This window comes from Oncorhynchus gorbuscha, linkage group LG08 (genome assembly GCF_021184085.1).
Source record: "Oncorhynchus gorbuscha isolate QuinsamMale2020 ecotype Even-year linkage group LG08, OgorEven_v1.0, whole genome shotgun sequence".
Lineage (NCBI taxonomy): Eukaryota > Metazoa > Chordata > Actinopteri > Salmoniformes > Salmonidae > Oncorhynchus > Oncorhynchus gorbuscha.
This window is the reverse complement of record NC_060180.1, coordinates 56,010,148-56,028,376: the sequence shown is the minus strand read 5'-3', so window position 1 is coordinate 56,028,376 and position 18,229 is coordinate 56,010,148.

Below are 18,229 nucleotides of genomic sequence, written 5' to 3'. Positions count from 1 at the left end.
TGCAACTAAGCAGAGGAAACTTCTGGTCAGACCTCAATTTTGGGTCTTTGGCACAGAAAACAGGGCTCTTATGGAATAAATGATGTCCTGCTTAAGTAAGTGTGTTACCCAGGCTTGATGATTCACAAGCATGTGATCTCTAAATTAGAACATATCACAAAGAACCACATTGTCCACTATTGATATTTTTAAATATAAAAATTCCTTGTAGAATTCCAAAACCAACAATTATGAAATGTTCTCACGCTTTACGATACAGCTCTCCTAATGTTGTATTCAGCTTCAATGTATTGCATCTGTTAAATGGATTTTTACAAAGGTTTAGAAAATGAATATTGATATATATAACAGAAGTGTCATTATTTTGTCAGACAATATTCTCAGTACAACTAGAGACAGCTTAATAGGAGTGACAGTTATTTACTTTAAAAACACATTTATCACCCGCTGTCCACACCCTTAAATCATGTCATTGCATTTCACTCCCTCCTTAATTCCTCTAAGTCTGTAAAATGGAAAATATGCGAGTGATGCCAGTCTCTTACTGGAATAGCCACATCCATCATGTGGAAAACTATGGTTTGGGATGGAATTGTTTCAATGTCTTGTGGGTCTGGTGTTCGTATTGCTCCACAGAGATGTCAAAGAAAAGACCTGCTGGAGTTTCCAAGTAAAAAAACGAATCCACCCATCATTTTAATTCATTGTTTTACACAGTATGAAGGCATCTTGTGAACTTGGATATGAATACGGTTAGTAGGAAGTTCTGTAATGACTTGATGGTTGCATCTTGACAGGGACATCCAAAAAGCAATTTTGAGTATTATTATTTTCCAAACTGTGGTTGGCATTTAAAGCTGAGTGTTTGACAAGGCGGGCGGTTCAAGGATTTCAGTTGTTTTCAGTATTTCTATTTGTATATTCAGATGGAAATCAGAATGTGATTCAAGACTGATATGTGTCTCCACACATTTCAATCGCATACTGTACAGTTTGTATTGAGTCCAGGGGATTACTGTAGCAAAAAAAAGCTTTAAGAGAAACAGCTCAGTACCTACAGTATATAGGCCTAGATGTTGGCTGCATTACAGATTGAAATTGCTAATGGAAACAACATCAATATGCCATTTATATTGAAATCCTGATATGTGGGCTCAGTGGCAGGCGTACAGTACATAGAGTACATGATGGATTTGATCAGAAGTTGCGTCCCTCCAATCATAACTGCCTGATGTTACGGAAACATGTCTTGAAGTGTGTGCATTTGCGATCGCATTTGCAGTGTTGGGTCTAGTATTACAGCCTGGCTTTCTATTATATTTGGCCCTTAAAATACACTCAGAATACAATATTGAATGATACGGTGGCTTATGATTCCACTAAAAGGCCATTGATTTGCTTTAACATGGAGTGGGGTAGCTTGGGTATGTGACTGTGAGAGAGAGAACTGGTTGTGTGACTGGGCTGGGGCTATGTTGGAGGGGTGTAACCCACGGTGACTCAGTGATCAGCTATGTTCTTGTTCAAGGTGAATGACTCACAGCACAGGGCTGAGGCCTGCTCGGATCTTCCTTTAGTTCCAATAGATATGCTTCCCCCTCCGCCTCTGCCTCTAACACCACCACCACCATAATTAAAGCCACCCTACGCAAAAATACAAATCAAAATACATTTGGAACATGGAGGTTAAGTTGCCATTGGGGTTTTTATGAAACATATTTTACACCATGAGTAGTAAAATAAAGGTCCATTAGAAGCAGGACGTATGTGTCAACATGTAGCTGGTAATGAGGCACTTGTTGAGTGTGCCACAATGCTGCCGTGAGTCACACAGGAAGATGAAAACAAAGAGGAATGGTGTGACCACTCCTGCTATTCCAGGGGGCTTGTTTGGCAATTGCCAATAAATAAGGGCTCAAATGAAGAGTGATGCTCTGTCGCTCTCAAGGTGAAGAAAATATATAGATCATCTTGTTCTCCAGTGTTTCTGAAACCAGAGATAATTGATATCATGTAATTGCCCATATACCGTGTTTCTGAAACCAGAGATAATTGATATCATGTAATTGCCCATATACCGTGTTTCTGAAACCAGAGATAATTGATACCATGTAATTGCCCATATACCGTGTTTCTGAAACCAGAGATAATTGATATCATGTAATTGCCCATATACCGTGTTTCTGAAACCAGAGATAATTGACATCATGTAATTGCCCATTAAACCGTGTTTCAATGCCTGCTCCAGGTCTCAGTCTGGGTGAAGTGAGATGTCAAGTTTAGGTGGAGGAATGTTTTGGGTGACAATGTTTTGAAGGAGAGACTGCAGTGCCTTTTTGTCTTGCCAACAGAAAATAAACCACTCTCAGAACTGTGTTGTCATATGCATGAGATGTGCAGTGCTATTCAAGTCATGCTGCTTTGGCATCTTAACATTTTACGATTTCACTCTTTAACAATAAATCTGAATAATTGTGTTGACTGAATAAACATGCTTTGCGTTCAGGTTAATGTGGTGCTACTGTTTCTATTCAGCAATTAAGCCGTCTTCTTAGTACCTACTGGGTGCTCAAGATGTAATCCACGCTCAGAAATGATAATGAATGACTCCATGGAAAGGGGACTTTGCAATAGGCTATAATCTTATTTTATTTCCATCCTCGTATTAAAGAAGATAACAATTTGCATCAAACTGTAATGAATCCACCCCCATATGTATTTGTACTGAGTAACCTTTTGACTTATTGTGGCTATACACACCAACACAAGCTCGAAAATGGACTTGCTTGGCTGTACATTCTGTCTATTGAATGATGGTACAGATTTCAGATGTAATCAGGTTTTCTTTGACCACTGGGTCTTTTCTTTGACCACTGGGTCGTTCCACCAATTTGTTGCCTTTTGAGAAGAGTAAATTGTAAAAAAAAATATATATATTAAAAAATATGTTGAATTTCACCAAATTTTTTACGTTCTCTCTTAAAGGGCACATGTTTAACTTAATAAAAAATGTTTTCCCATCTCATGAGGTTAAATGTAAAAAATACTATAGTAAGTTCCTATTAACCTCTACTGGATCTTTGTCCCTCTAAGTGCCTATTAATTAAGTGCCAAATAAAGTAACAGGCTTGACCATAACAGGGTTGATGATTTCATGTTAAATCAGCCATAAATCCCCTCATGACAGGGGGAATGGAAGCTTGTTGTGTGCAACAGGGAGTGGCAATTGAATGCAAGCTTCACAAAAAAAAATTCAGGCCCCTCTATCTATGGGTAACAGTCGTGGAAATAAAACACAATTGTCATACTTTAGTAAAAGTATAGTTACCTTCATAGAAAGTTAATCAAGTAAAAGTGAAAGTACCCCGGTAAAATACTACTTGAGTAAAAGTCTAAAACTATTTTGTTTTAAATATACTTAAGTATCAAAAGTAAATGTAATTGCTAAAATATACTTAAGTATCAAAGTAAAAATACAAGTATAATTAATTCCTTAGATTAAGTAAAGCAGACAGCACAATTTTCATGTTTTTAAAATGTATGGATAGCCAGGGGCACACTCCAACACTCAGACATTATTTACAAAAGATGCATTTGTGTTTAGTAACTCCACCAGATCAGAGCACACATTTAACTGGTTCCATTCTTTCACATTAGTAGGAATATATATTTTTGACTTAGCTCAGTCTGAACAGTTGAGTTATTTCCATGAAACGATCAGGATTAGTTGGGACATGGCCGTTACGTTTTGTGCAATGACTTTATGACAGGGTACAGAGGTGGAGAGTAATGCTGTAGTGACGCCTCTAGCACTGCGATGCAGTGCCTTAGACTGCTGTGCCACTGTGGAAAGACTTCCTACTCAATATTAGAAACGTATCAACATGCCTCACCATTAGCATATTTAAACTATTATGTATTAATTCAGAACTTTTCAAAGTTTTTAAATTATGGATGATTTTAGTTAGGTTTATGTTTTTAACACTGGGTCTTGTCATTACACATAATTTGTCATTAACTGTCTAAGATAGTTTTGATACTTTTCTACTTTCATATGGTGTTTATTTGTCATTAAATTAATCAAGTTCAGTTGTATACATTTCATTATTTTATTTTATTAGGTTTTGAAAATAAAGGGAATTACATGCTCTTTAATACAGTAGAGATCTTCAATAAGAAGCAATTAATTCGAACAATCTGCTGTGTGACATTGTATCAAGAAATTAAATATTGTTTGACTATTATATTTTTTACACTTTAATACAGTAATACATAATTTGATTGGGTTGTGGCAGATATCACACTAAAAGTGTTTTAATTAATATGGTTTGTTTAAGCAAGTAGAAGGTTACATTCAGGCATACTTTCATTACTTGATACATTTAATTATGTCTTTCAAAATTAATGTCATAACATCTTGAATTGATATCAAATATAGAATTATCTAATTTCCTCGACAGCGCCATGTTTTCCGTTTTAGTTCATATCTGTCCTATGTTCAGTGTTTTGTTACTGTAAGGCACCAGGAAGTCAAAGATTGCATCCCGAATGGCACCCGTTTCTCTTTGACCATTGGTCAAAAGTATTGTACTTTAAAGGTGCCATTTGGGACACACACAAAAGACTTGTACCACACTTGAGAAAGAAACAAATATTATCCACTGGGGGATGAAAATGTAATCTTTCCAAGGGAACAGTGCAACACTATTGGGGCCTAGTCACTTTGTTTGGGTCTGGGTCATTTCAGAGTTAGTCTCCAGAGAATTACTGGTACCGTATACCAGCCTCTTAATTAACTCGGACATATTGAACTACCCAACAAGCTTAAAACTCACTTTACTCTCTGTGGGCGTCTAGTCTGACATACTCTACAGTCTACTCTACAGTAATTGTTTTTCATTCAAAATGCTGCTATCATCCTTTGTTCAAAACTCAGCATGTTCTGAGAGGTAATGCTAGTTCTTACAGAGAATGGCCAGCCAAGTTCATTGTTTGATTGTAAGTGAAGGCAATGTATCCGGTTGAAGCTGTGGCAATTAGACACCTCCCAGGTGAATTAAACACGGCCCTTCATTCCAGTGGTTCTCTCTCTGTTTGAAACATGAAATAACAAGTGGAAAGAGAGAGTGTGATGAGGGGGAGTTTTTCAGGAGTGGCACCGACACAGAGTAGCAAGATCTCTCCCTATTCTGTTGTTGGAACGTCCCTGCCCGACTCCCTGGCTGAGCCGTCAGTGTGTGTGTCAGGCAGGTGTCCATGTGTGATCTCCACCCAGACAGGCGTGTTTGTGCTAGACAGAGCGGCTGCACTTTAAGTGTCTCCTGGCACCCACATTAATAATACCTGCTCCAGGTGTTTTGGCGGCCCACCTCCGGGCTGCAAATACACAGTAAGGTAAGGCAATGAGTCCCAAACACAGAGCCACTGACAAAGTCGCAGTGGAAGAAACTAACATGGTCAGTGATTGGCAGTATACGACCAGCACTATTCACATTTCACACTTGCCCCAGTTGGTTCACTAGCTTGGTCACACCAGCGTACATTTACTACCACTAGTAATAACAAAGATGGCGTTAATCAGACCAGAATGGCTCTAACCACAATTTTAATAGGCCAGTACTCAGCAGGCATTTGTAGGAACTAAGAGACGCAATGCCCAAATGGAGTCCAGCTCATATTTCGGGGCACAATATTAAATTCAGCCCAAATAAACAGGAGAAATAAAAACAAGAATTTCCCCTCCCCCATATATACATTGTTCTGTTTATGTCCACATGGCCGGGTGAGTTTATTTTGAAACAACCTCACTATAGAGTTTCATTAAGTCTGCTACAGCCAGCAGCCAGCCAGGGGCCCCCAGACGCCCCTCCCTGCCCTCCACCGCCTGGCCCGCACAGCGCCAGAGGCACACTGGTTTCCTGCCTGTGTTCTGACTGTGACACAGGGTGGAGGGGCACCCGTACCGTTAGAATGGGCTCTTTGTGCTGCAACACTGCCTTTCCTCTTTCCAGCTCTGAGTCTGACAATGTTTTTCCTCCCCGTTAGACGACGTATTTGCCGGCTGCTGTTTGAGAAAGGGGGTGGTCATGAAATTTTTTAAAAGCAAGCCGCATTTTTAGTCCAAGTCTCCATTCTAAAAACAGTAGGAACAGTAGGAGTGTGACACTTCTCATTCTCCGTCTATTACTCTACACAGGGCCCCCAATCCAACTGGGGCCCTATCAGTCTGTTGTGGGTTTTGGGGCCAGCACAGCAGCAGTGAGTGATATCCACACAAGTCCTCTCAGCACTGTCTGTCTCTCTCCCAGTTAGAGCCAGTCCCCAAGATGAGCCAACTCTCTTTTAAAAACACAAAAAACATGAATTAAACGTGTGTTTTTCTCTCTCGAAGAACATTGCTTTGCCAAGAAAACCCCCTACGGTAGATTAGCCTCCTCAGCAGGTCATTTTGCGCCTATTATTTCTCCAAGTGATTTACGGCTGTTCAACACTGGGCAATGTCCCGAAGTTACTTTGGCTCTCTGCCTCCCTCCTCAGGAAGCCCCAGGAAAGAAGACAATTAACTTATTTGTCCCTAAATTCATGGTCTGTCACCCTGAATGAGGATATCTCTCTCTTAAGGACCTAGTTCACATGTCATTAAATATAAATATGCCCAATTGCCATTGTAGAGTGCCAAGGATAATGCACTTTGACTTATGTTTTGACTGTAGTCAGTAACTACAATGGCTTCTGGGAAATGCCATAATGTCCAGAGTTGAATGGGTCAATCCATTACTTACAATCACATTCTCAGGTGTATCTGCCAATGTTCCTACAGTACATGTAGAGTAGCTATGCCATAGAGTTCTGGGTAATCGTCTAGTCACAAAACCAGGAAATCTATTAGCGGCACAAAATGGCTATTGTCTTTGATTGCTGTCAGCATTGTTTCATTTTAACGCAACGTAACGTAAACAACACTACTAGCTAGCCAGCTAGCCCCCGATTAGCAGCACTGTCGAAACTATTACACTCAACGGAACGACTTGATTAGTGTAGTGTCAACAACGCACCCACTGCCAGCTAGCCTACTTCAGCAGTACTGCATCATTTTAATCATTTTAGTCAATAAGATTCTTGCTACGTAAGCTTAACTTTCTGAACATTCGAGACGTGTAGTTCACTTGTCATTCCAATCTCCTTTGCATTAGCGTAGCCTCTTCTGTAGCCTGTCAACTATGTGTCTGTCTATCCCTGTTCTCTCCTCTCTGCACAGACCATACAAACGCTCCACACCGCGTGGCCGCGGCCACCCTAATCTGGTGGTCCCAGCGCGCACGACCCACGTGGAGTTCCAGGTCTCCGGTAGCCTCTGGAACTGCCGATCTGCGGCCAACAAGGCAGAGTTCATCTCAGCCTATGCCTCCCTCCAGTCCCTCGACTTCTTGGCACTGACGGAAACATGGATCACATTTACATTACATTTACATTTACATTTAAGTCATCACCACAGACAACACTGCTACTCCTACTGCTCTCTCTTCGTCTGCCCACGTGTTCTCGCACACCCCGAGAGCTTCTGGTCAGCGGGGTGGTGGCACCGGGATCCTTATCTCTCCCAAGTGGTCATTCTCTCTTTCTCCCCTTACCCATCTGTCTATCGCCTCCTTTGAATTCCATGCTGTCACAGTTACCAGCCCTTTCAAGCTTAACATCCTTATCATTTATCGCCCTCCAGGTTCCCTCGGAGAGTTCATCAATGAGCTTGATGCCTTGATAAGCTCCTTTCCTGAGGACGGCTCACCTCTCACAGTTCTGGGCGACTTTAACCTCCCCACGTCTACCTTTGAATCATTCCTCTCTGCCTCCTTCTTTCCACTCCTCTCCTCCTTTGACCTCACCCTCTCACCTTCCCCCCCTACTCACAAGGCAGGCAATACGCTTGACCTCATCTTTACTAGATGCTGTACTTCCAATAACCTCATTGCAACTCCCCTCCAAGTCTCCGACCACTACCTTGTATCCTTTTCCCTCTCGCTCTCATCCAACACCTCCCACACTGCCCCTACTCGGATGGTATCGCGCCGTCCCAACCTTCGCTCTCTCTCCCCCGCTACTCTCTCCTCTTCCATCCTATCATCTCTTCCCTCTGCTCAAACCTTCTCCAACCTATCTCCTGATTCTGCCTCCTCAACCCTCCTCTCCTCCCTCTCTGCATCCTTTGACTCTCTATGTCCCCTATCCCCCAGGCCGGCTCGGTCCTCCCCTCCCGCTCCGTGGCTCGATGACTCACTGCGAGCTCACAGAACAGGGCTCCGGGTAGCCGAGCGGAAATGGAGGAAAACTCGCCTCCCTGCGGACCTGGCATCCTTTCACTCCCTCCTCTCTACATTTTCCTCCTCTGTCTCTGCTGCTAAAGCCACTTTCTACCACTCTAAATTCCAAGCATCTGCCTCTAACCCTAGGAAGCTCTTTGCCACCTTCTCCTCCCTCCTGAATCCTCCTCCCCCTCCTCCCTCTCTGCAGATGACTTCGTCAACCATTTTGAAAAGAAGGTCGACGACATCCGATCCTCGTTTGCTAAGTCAAACGACACCGCTGGTTCTGCTCACACTGCCCTACCCTGTGCTCTGACCTCTTTCTCCCCTCTCTCTCCAGATGAAATCTCGCGTCTTGTGACGGCCGGCCGCCCAACAACCTGCCCGCTTGACCCTATCCCCTCCTCTCTTCTCCAGACCATTTCCGGAGACCTTCTTCCTTACCTCACCTCGCTCATCAACTCATCCCTGACCGCTGGCTACGTCCCTTCCGTCTTCAAGAGAGCGAGAGTTGCACCCCTTCTGAAAAAACCTACACTCGATCCCTCCGATGTCAACAATTACAGACCAGTATCCCTTCTTTCTTTTCTCTCCAAAACTCTTGAACGTGCCGTCCTTGGCCAGCTCTCCCGCTATCTCTCTCTGAATAACCTTCTTGATCCAAATCAGTCAGGTTTCAAGACTAGTCATTCAACTGAGACTGCTCTCCTCTGTATCACGGAGGCGCTCCGCACTGCTAAAGCTAACTCTCTCTCCTCTGCTCTCATCCTTCTAGATCTATCGGCTGCCTTCGATACTGTGAACCATCAGATCCTCCTCTCCACCCTCTCCGAGTTGGGCATCTCCGGCGCGGCCCACGCTTGGATTGCGTCCTACCTGACAGGTCGCTCCTACCAGGTGGCATGGCGAGAATCTGTCTCCTCACCACGCGCTCTCACCACTGGTGTCCCCCAGGGCTCTGTTCTAGGCCCTCTCCTATTCTCGCTATACACCAAGTCACTTGGCTCTGTCATAACCTCACATGGTCTCTCCTATCATTGCTATGCAGACGACACACAATTAATCTTCTCCTTTCCCCCTTCTGATGACCAGGTGGCGAATCGCATCTCTGCATGTCTGGCAGACATATCAGTGTGGATGACGGATCACCACCTCAAGCTGAACCTCGGTAAGACGGAGCTGCTCTTCCTCCCGGGGAAGGACTGCCCGTTCCATGATCTCGCCATCACGGTTGACAACTCCATTGTGTCCTCCTCCCAGAGCGCTAAGAACCTTGGCGTGATCCTGGACAACACCCTGTCGTTCTCAACCAACATCAAGGCGGTGGCCCGTTCCTGTAGGTTCATGCTCTACAACATCCGCAGAGTACGACCCTGCCTCACACAGGAAGCGGCGCAGGTCCTAATCCAGGCACTTGTCATCTCCCGTCTGGATTACTGCAACTCGCTGTTGGCTGGGCTCCCTGCCTGTGCCATTAAACCCCTTCAACTCATCCAGAACGCCGCAGCCCGTCTGGTGTTCAACCTTCCCAAGTTCTCTCACGTCACCCCGCTCCACCGTTCTCTCCACTGGCTTCCAGTTGAAGCTCGCATCCGCTACAAGACCATGGTGCTTGCCTACGGAGCTGTGAGGGGAACGGCACCTCAGTACCTCCAGGCTCTGATCAGGCCCTACACCCAAACAAGGGCACTGTGTTCATCCACCTCTGGCCTGCTCGCCTCCCTACCACTGAGGAAGTACAGCTCCCGCTCAGCCCAGTCAAAACTGTTCGCTGCTCTGGCCCCCCAATGGTGGAACAAACTCCCTCACGACGCCAGGACAGCGGAGTCAATCACCACCTTCCGGAGACACCTGAAACCCCACCTCTTTAAGGAATACCTAGGATAGGATAAGTAATCCCTCTCACCCCCCCCTTTAAGATTTAGATGCACTATTGTAAAGCGACTGTTCCACTCGATGCCATAAGGTGAATGCACCAATTTGTAAGTCGATCTGGATAAGAGCGTCTGCTAAATGACTTAAATGTAAATGTAAATGTATGGTATTTCCACTCCAGTGTCACACATCTGAACCGTTATTGATTTATTTTAGATGGTTGATTAGATGAGTGTGTTGACATTTGTTTAACCCGGTAAATGCTAAACACACTGTTTGTCCATCCACAAATATATATAGAACAACTGTTGGCTGTGGAGTCCCCATAGCAACCATTTCAATATTTTCACTGCAGAATCATCATCCTTTTGCCCCTGAACAGCACCACTGTCATCATCAACAAGAGTTTCATCTTCCCACCTGCATTACTCTGTCAGTGTTTACTTAGAATGACTTGAGTATCTCTTTATTTGCTGCAGAACACACAGTGAGGCTGCCCGCTGGGTACAGATGTCAATTCAACGTCCATTCCACTTTGGTTCAATGTAATTTCGTGAAACCAGTGGGTGCCCAGTTGGTGGAATGCTATGGGTGGAAATTATACTGTAGTCCTGTCTGTTGAACATGCATCGCTAGCAGGGAGTGCAATACCTGTCACAGTTTGACTTAAAAAATACATTTCCAACCATTTAATTTAGGCTACTGGCTATTGCTGTCAGACCAGAACTGCTTCCCTCAGTTCTGTGATCCTCAGGGAGACGACTACTCTCTGCCCATTTTCACTATTCCTCTTCTTACCCTTCAAAAACAAAGTTTAGTTTCCTGTGGGAATCACACATTCTTCCAAATCCCATTCTTAGATACACAGTACCAGTCAAAAGTTTGGACACACCTACCCATTCCAGGGTTTTTCTTTATTTTTTACTATTTACTACATTGTAAAATAGTAGTGAAAACATCAAAACTATTAAATAACACATAAGGAATCATGTAGTAACCAAAAAAGTGTTAAACAAATCAAAATATATTTTATATTTCAGATTCTTCAAAGTAGCCACCCTTTGCCTTGATGGAGACTTTGCACACGCTTGGCATTCTCTCAACCAGCTTCATGAGGTAGTCACCTGGAATGCATTTCAATTAACAGGTGTGCCTTGTTAAAAGTTCATTTGTGGAATTTATTTTCTTCTTAATGCATTTGAGACAATCAGTTGTCATGTGACAAGGTAGGGGTGGTATACAGAAGATAGCCCTATTTGGTAAAAGACCAAGTCCATATTATGGCAAGAACAGCTCAAATAAGCTAAGAGAAACGACAGTCCATCATTACTTTAAGACATGAAGGTCAGTCAATCCTGAAAAATGCCATCAAGCACTATGATGAAACTGGTTCTCATGAGGACTGCAGACCCAGAGATTCCTCTGCTGCAGAGGATAAGTTCATTAGAGTTAACTGAACCTCAGATTGCAGCCCAAATAAATGCGTCACAGAGTTCAATTAACAGACACATCTCAACATCAACTGTTCAGAGGAGACTGCATGAATCAGGACTTCATGGTTGATTTGCTGCAAAGAAACCACTACTGAAGGACACCAATAAAAAGAAGAGACTTGCTTGGGCCAAGAAACACAAGCAATAGACATTAGACCGGTGGATATCTGTCCTTTGGTCTGAGGAGTCCAAATCTGAGATTTATGGTTCCAACCCCCCGTGTCTTTGTGAGACACAGAGTAGGTGAATGGATGATCTCCGCATGTGTGGTTCCCACCGTGCAGCATGGAGGAGAAGGTGTGGGGGTGCTTTATTTAGAATTCAAGGAACACTTAACCTGCATGGCTACCACAGCATTCTGCAGCAATACACCATCCCATCTGGTTAGCACTTAGTTGGACTATAATTTGTTTTTCAACAGGACAATGACCCAACACACCTCCAGGCTGTATAAAGGCTATTTGACCAATAAGGAGAGTGATGGTACTGCATCAGATGATCTGGCCCCCACAATCACCCGACCTCAACCCAATTGAGATTGTTTGGGATAAGTTGGACCGCAGAGTGAAGGAAAAGCAGCCATCAAGTGCTCAGCATATGTGGGAACTCCTTCAAGACTGTTGGAAAAGCATTCCAGGTGAAACTGGTTGAGAGAATGCAAAGAGTGTGCAAAGCTGTCATCAAAGCAAGAGTTGGCTACTTTGAAGAATCTATTTTGATTTGTTTAACACTTTTTTGTTTGCTCCATGATTCCATATGTGTTATTTCATAGTTTTGATGTCTTCAATATTATTCTATAATGTAGGAAATAGTACAAAATAAAGAAAAACCCTTGAATGAGTAGGTGTGTTCAAACTTTTGATTGATAATGTATATTTTTTTATTTAACCTTTTTTGTTGTTGATATACCAAAAATGACACGTTATACTGGATTCTATTTCCACATAGAACGATTGAAGCTAAATAGTTACCCAGACTATCTGCACTGGCTCTATCTTGCACTGTCTCTATGCACACTCACAAGACTATACTTGGAAAGGGTGATACCTAGTCAGTTGTACAACTGAATGCATTCAACTGAAATGTGTATTTTGCATTTAACCCAACCCCTCTGACTCAGAGAGGTGTGGAGGGCTGCCTTAATCGACATCCACGTCTTCCGCGCACGGGAACAGTGAGTTAACTGCCTTGCTCCAGGTTACCTGCCATATATACACACTATATATACACACTACATTGACACTCTCACGCAAAACCCAAACACGTTCACATTCACTACACACACACACACACACACACACACACACACACACACACACACACACACACACACACACACACACACACACACACACACACACACACACACACACACACACACACACACACACACACACACACACACACACACACACACACACACACACACACACACACACACACACACACACACACACACACACACACACACACACACATAACACAAAAACGCATACCGACACAACACAAATACACATACACACACACTTTTACACTCATTATATGCTGCTGCTACTCTTGTTCTCTATTTTACTAGTAATTATTACCTATCCTCATGCCTAGTCACTTTACCCTGCCATTATGTACATATCAACCTCAAACACCTCATAGCCCTGCACATTGATCTGGTACTGGTACTCCCTGTATATAGCTCCACATTGATCTGGTACTGGTACTCCCTGTATATAGCTCCACATTGATCTGGTACTGGTACTCCCTGTATATAGCTCCACATTGATCTGATACTGGTACTCCCTGTATGTAAACTCAGCAAAAAAATAAACTCTCACTGTCAACTGCGTTTATTTTCAGCAAATTTAGCATGTGTATATATTTGTATGAACATAACAAGATTCAACAACTGAGACATAAACTGAACAAGTTCCACAGACATGTGACTAACAGAAATTGAATAATGTGTCCCTGAACAAAGGGGGGGGGGGAAGTCAAAATCCAAAGTAACAGTCAGTATCTGGTGTGGGCACCAGCTGCATTAATAAGTACTGCAGTGCATATCCTCCTCATGGACTGCCCCAGATTTACCAGTTCTTGCTGTGAGATGTTACCCTACTCTTCCACCAAGGCACCTGCAAGTTCCCGGGCAGTTCTGGAGGAAAATGGCAATTGCCATCACCCTCAGACCCAACAGGTCCCAGACGTGCACAATGGGATTGAGATCCGGGCTCCTCGCTGGCCATGGCAGAACACTGACATTCTCCGCTTGCAGGAATCATGCACAGAACGAGCAGTATGGCTGTTGGCATTGTCATGCTGGAGGGTCATGTCAGGATGAGCCTGCAGGATGTGTACCACATGAGGGAAGAGGATGCCTGCAATGACAACAAGCTCAGTCCGATGATGCTGTGACACACCGCCCCAGACCGTGTCGGACCTTCCACCTCCAAATCGATCCTGCTCCAGAGTAATGCTCATTCCTTTGACGATAAACGCAAATCCGACCATCACCCCTGTTGAGACAAAACCGCGACTCATCAGTGAAGAGTACTTTTGCCAGTTCTGTCTGGTCCAGCGACGGTGGTTTTGTGCCCATAGGCGACGTTGTTGCCGCTGATGTCTGGTGAGGACCTGCCTTACAACAGGCCTACAAGCACCCAGTCCAGCCTCTGTCAGCCTATTGTGGACCGTCTGAGCACTGAAGGAAGGATTGTGTGTTCCTGGTGTAACTCGGGCAGTTGTTGTTGCCATCCTGTACCTGACCCGCAGGTGTGAAGTTCCTTATGTACGGATCCTGTGCAGGTGTTGTTACACATGGTCTGCCACTGCGAGGACAATCAGCTGTCCATCCTGTCTCCCTGTAGCGATGTCGTAGGCGTCTCACAGTGCGGACATTGCAATTTATAGCCCTGGCCACATCTGCAGTCCTCAAGCCTCCTTGCAGCATGCCTAATGCACGTTCAAGCAGATGAGCAGGGACCCTGGGCATCTTTCTTTTGGTGTTTTTCAGAGTCAGTAGAAAGGCCTCTTTAGTGTCCTACGTTTTCATAACTGTGACCTTAATTGCCTACTGTCTGTAAGCTGTTAGTGTCTTAACGACTGTTCCACAGGTGCATGTTCATTAATTGTGGGAAGCACGGGAACAGTGTTGAACCCCTTTACAATGAAGATCTGTGAAGGAATTTGGAGTTTTACGAATTATCTTTGAAAGACAGGGTCCTGAAAAAGGGACGTTTCTTTTTTTGCTGAGTTTAGCTCCATTCTTGTGTATTTTATTAATCTTGTGTTACTACATTCATTTTTATAACTCTGCATCGTTAGGAAGGGGCTTGTAAGCAAGCGTTTCAAGGTAAAGTTTTCACCCGTCCTGTCTTGTTACATTAGCATCGTACCCGGCTAGAGATGCTCTGCTGCATCTCTTGCTGTGCTGCCACACCTGGCATGCTACCCCTATCGTCCAGATTGGATGACACCCTGGAGGGCTTATCTGTTAAGTGCATGACCTGTGGGGCATGACCTGAGAGGTGTGACATATCGTGCATATTTCCTGTGTCTTGTGAAAATAACAATACCGGCCGGCAGTCAGTGTTGGGAGTTGCCAAACGGTCTGTCAGCCTAAAAGAATGTTGAGAACTTGTGCGAGCAAGTAGGGTGAGTGCTTGGTGTATACTTTTTAAATGTCGTGTTTTCTCTGCTTATATGAAGACTAAAGAAAGGGAAAGGGGGATATCTAGTCAGTTGTACAACTGAATGAATTCAACTGAAATGTGTCTTCCGCATTTAACCCAACCCCTCTGAATGTGCCTCCTTGTCGAGTCATTGTGGAACTGATCACAAATCAGTCATGAGATATTGGTGGACTGTCTTACTGGAGAGTTACAGTACATACAATATGTTTTACCTATGATATAATAAAGTCACTGAAGAGGATAACGATTATCAATAAGAGGACTGCAAGGCCAAAACGGGCACGTAACAATGCTATCGAGGTAGTCAGGTCAAGTGGAAACGTGACCATTTCAGTCAGTTGTTTGCCATTTCTTTGTTTGCTTATGTCAGTCTTACATTATCTGCAGGTATCTGTTCAGTATTACAGTTGAAACTCTTTTTTCAACCACCACAAATTTCTTATTAACAAGCTATAGTTTTGGCAAGTCGGTTAGGACATCTACGTTGTGCATGACGTAACAATTGTTTACAGACAGATTATTTCACTTATAAACCATTGTATCACAATTCCAGTGGGTCTGAAGTTTACATACACTAAGTTGACTGTGCCTTTAAACAGCTTGGAAAATGACTTTAGAAGCTTCTGATAGGCTAATTGACATAATTTGAGTCAATTGGAGGTATACCCATGGATGTATTTTAAGGCCTACCTTCAAACTCAGTGCCTCTTTGCTTGACATCATGGGAAAATAAAAAGAAATCAGCCAAGACCTCCACAATTCTGGTTCATCCTTGGGAGCAATTTCCAAACGCCTGAAGGTACCACGTTCATCTGTACCAACAATAGTACGCAGGTATACACACCATGCGACCACGCAGCCATCATACCGCTCAGGAAGGAGATGCGTTCTGTCTCCTAGAGACGAACGTACTTTGGTGCAAAAAGTGCAAATCAAACCCAGAACAACAGCAAAGGACCTTGTGAAGATACTGGAGGAAACAGGTACAGAAGTATCTATATCAACAGTAAAACGAGTCCTATATCGACATAACCTGAAAGGCCGCTCATCAAGGAAGAAGCCTTTGCTCCAAAACCGTCATAAAAAAGCCAGACTATGGTTTGCAACTGCACATGGGGACGAAGATTGTACTTTTTGGAGAAATGTCCTCTGGTCTGATGAAACAAAAATAGAACTGTTTGGCCATATTGACCATCGTTATGTGTGGAGGAAAAAGGGGGAGACATATAAGCCGAAGAACACCATCCCAACAATGATGCATGGGAGTGACAACATCATGTTGTGGGGGTGCTTTGCTGCAGGAGGGACTGGTGCACTTCACAAAATAGATGGCATCATGAGAAAGGAAAATTATGTAGATATATTGAAGCAACATTTCAAGACATCAGTCAGGAAGTTAAAGCTTGGTTGCAAATGGGTCTTCCAAATGGACAATGACCCCAAGCATACTTCCAAAGTTGTGGCAAAATGGCTTAAGGACAACAAAGTCAAGGTATTGGAGTGGCCATCACAAAGCCTTGACCTCAAACCTATAGAAAATGTGTGGGCAGAACTGAAAAGCATGTGTGAGAGAAAGTAGGCCTACAAACCTGACTCAGTTCCACCAGCTCTGTCAGGAGGAATGGGCCAAAATTCACCCAACTAATTGTGTGAAGCTTGTTGAAGGCTACCCGAAACATTTGACCCAAGTTAAACAATTTAAAGGGAATGCTACCAAATACTAATTGAGTGTATGTAAACTTCTGACCCACTGGGAATGTGATGAAAGAAATATAAGCTGAAATAAATCAATCTCTGTACTATTATTCTGACATTTAACATTCTTAAAATAAATTGTTGATCTAACTGACCTAAGACAGGGAATATTTAGGATTAACTGTCAGGAATTGTGAAAAACTGAGTTTAAATGTATTTGGCTAAGGTGTATGTAAACTTCCGACTTCAACTGTATATCCTTCAATCGTTTTGAAGCGGTAGGTAATCAAATCTAGCTAGACATAAGAAGATATTGGGTCTGTTACAAATGGGCCTAGGGAAAGCTTCCATTGGTTATCTTGCAATAAAATACACACAGCAATCAATTTTATTGTGTACAGTATACTGTATGCCAAGTTGCAAACTATGGGAAACAAATGAACAACTAACAGTTTTAAAGCTACAGTACATTATTTTCTACTTGTTTGTATTTGCTGTACAAAATGCGTACCTCAAAAAAAGGTGTCCCTCAAAAGGTGTACCTCAAGGCTCATTATTGCCCCCCCTTTCCTCTATATATATTATTATTATTTAACATTTTTTAATTGGACCTTTATTTAACTAGGCAAGTCAGTTAAGAACAAATTCTTATTTACAGTGACGGCCTACCGGGGAACAGTGGGAAAACTGCATTGTTCGGGGGAAAAACAGCAGATTTTTACCTTGGCAGCTCAGGGTTTCGATTCAGCAACCTTTCAGTTACTGGCACAACGTTCTAACCACTAGGCTACCTGCCACCCCAATGTACAATTCTGTATATTCATAAATTAATTGCCTCAAACTCGTCAGAATACCCATGTTCACTTATGCAATGATGATAGAGTGCTCTATACATCAGGTTCAAATCATTTCCAGATAAAATCATCTTGGAGAGTTGCTGGTAACACTTTACAAAAATGTTTTTTTAGCGAAAAATGTGGTTTTAAATATAACAAAGTCTATATCATGCTGTTTGATACACGGCAAAGAATTAACTCCACAGCTGGCCATTTCAAAATTCATGCAAGTGATGGAGCAATGCTTGACAGTGTTGATTTTTGAAATATCTGGGTTTTGAAGATTCTGAATTATCTTTTGGAAAGCATATTGATTATATTAGAAAAACAATGATCTATACGCTTGG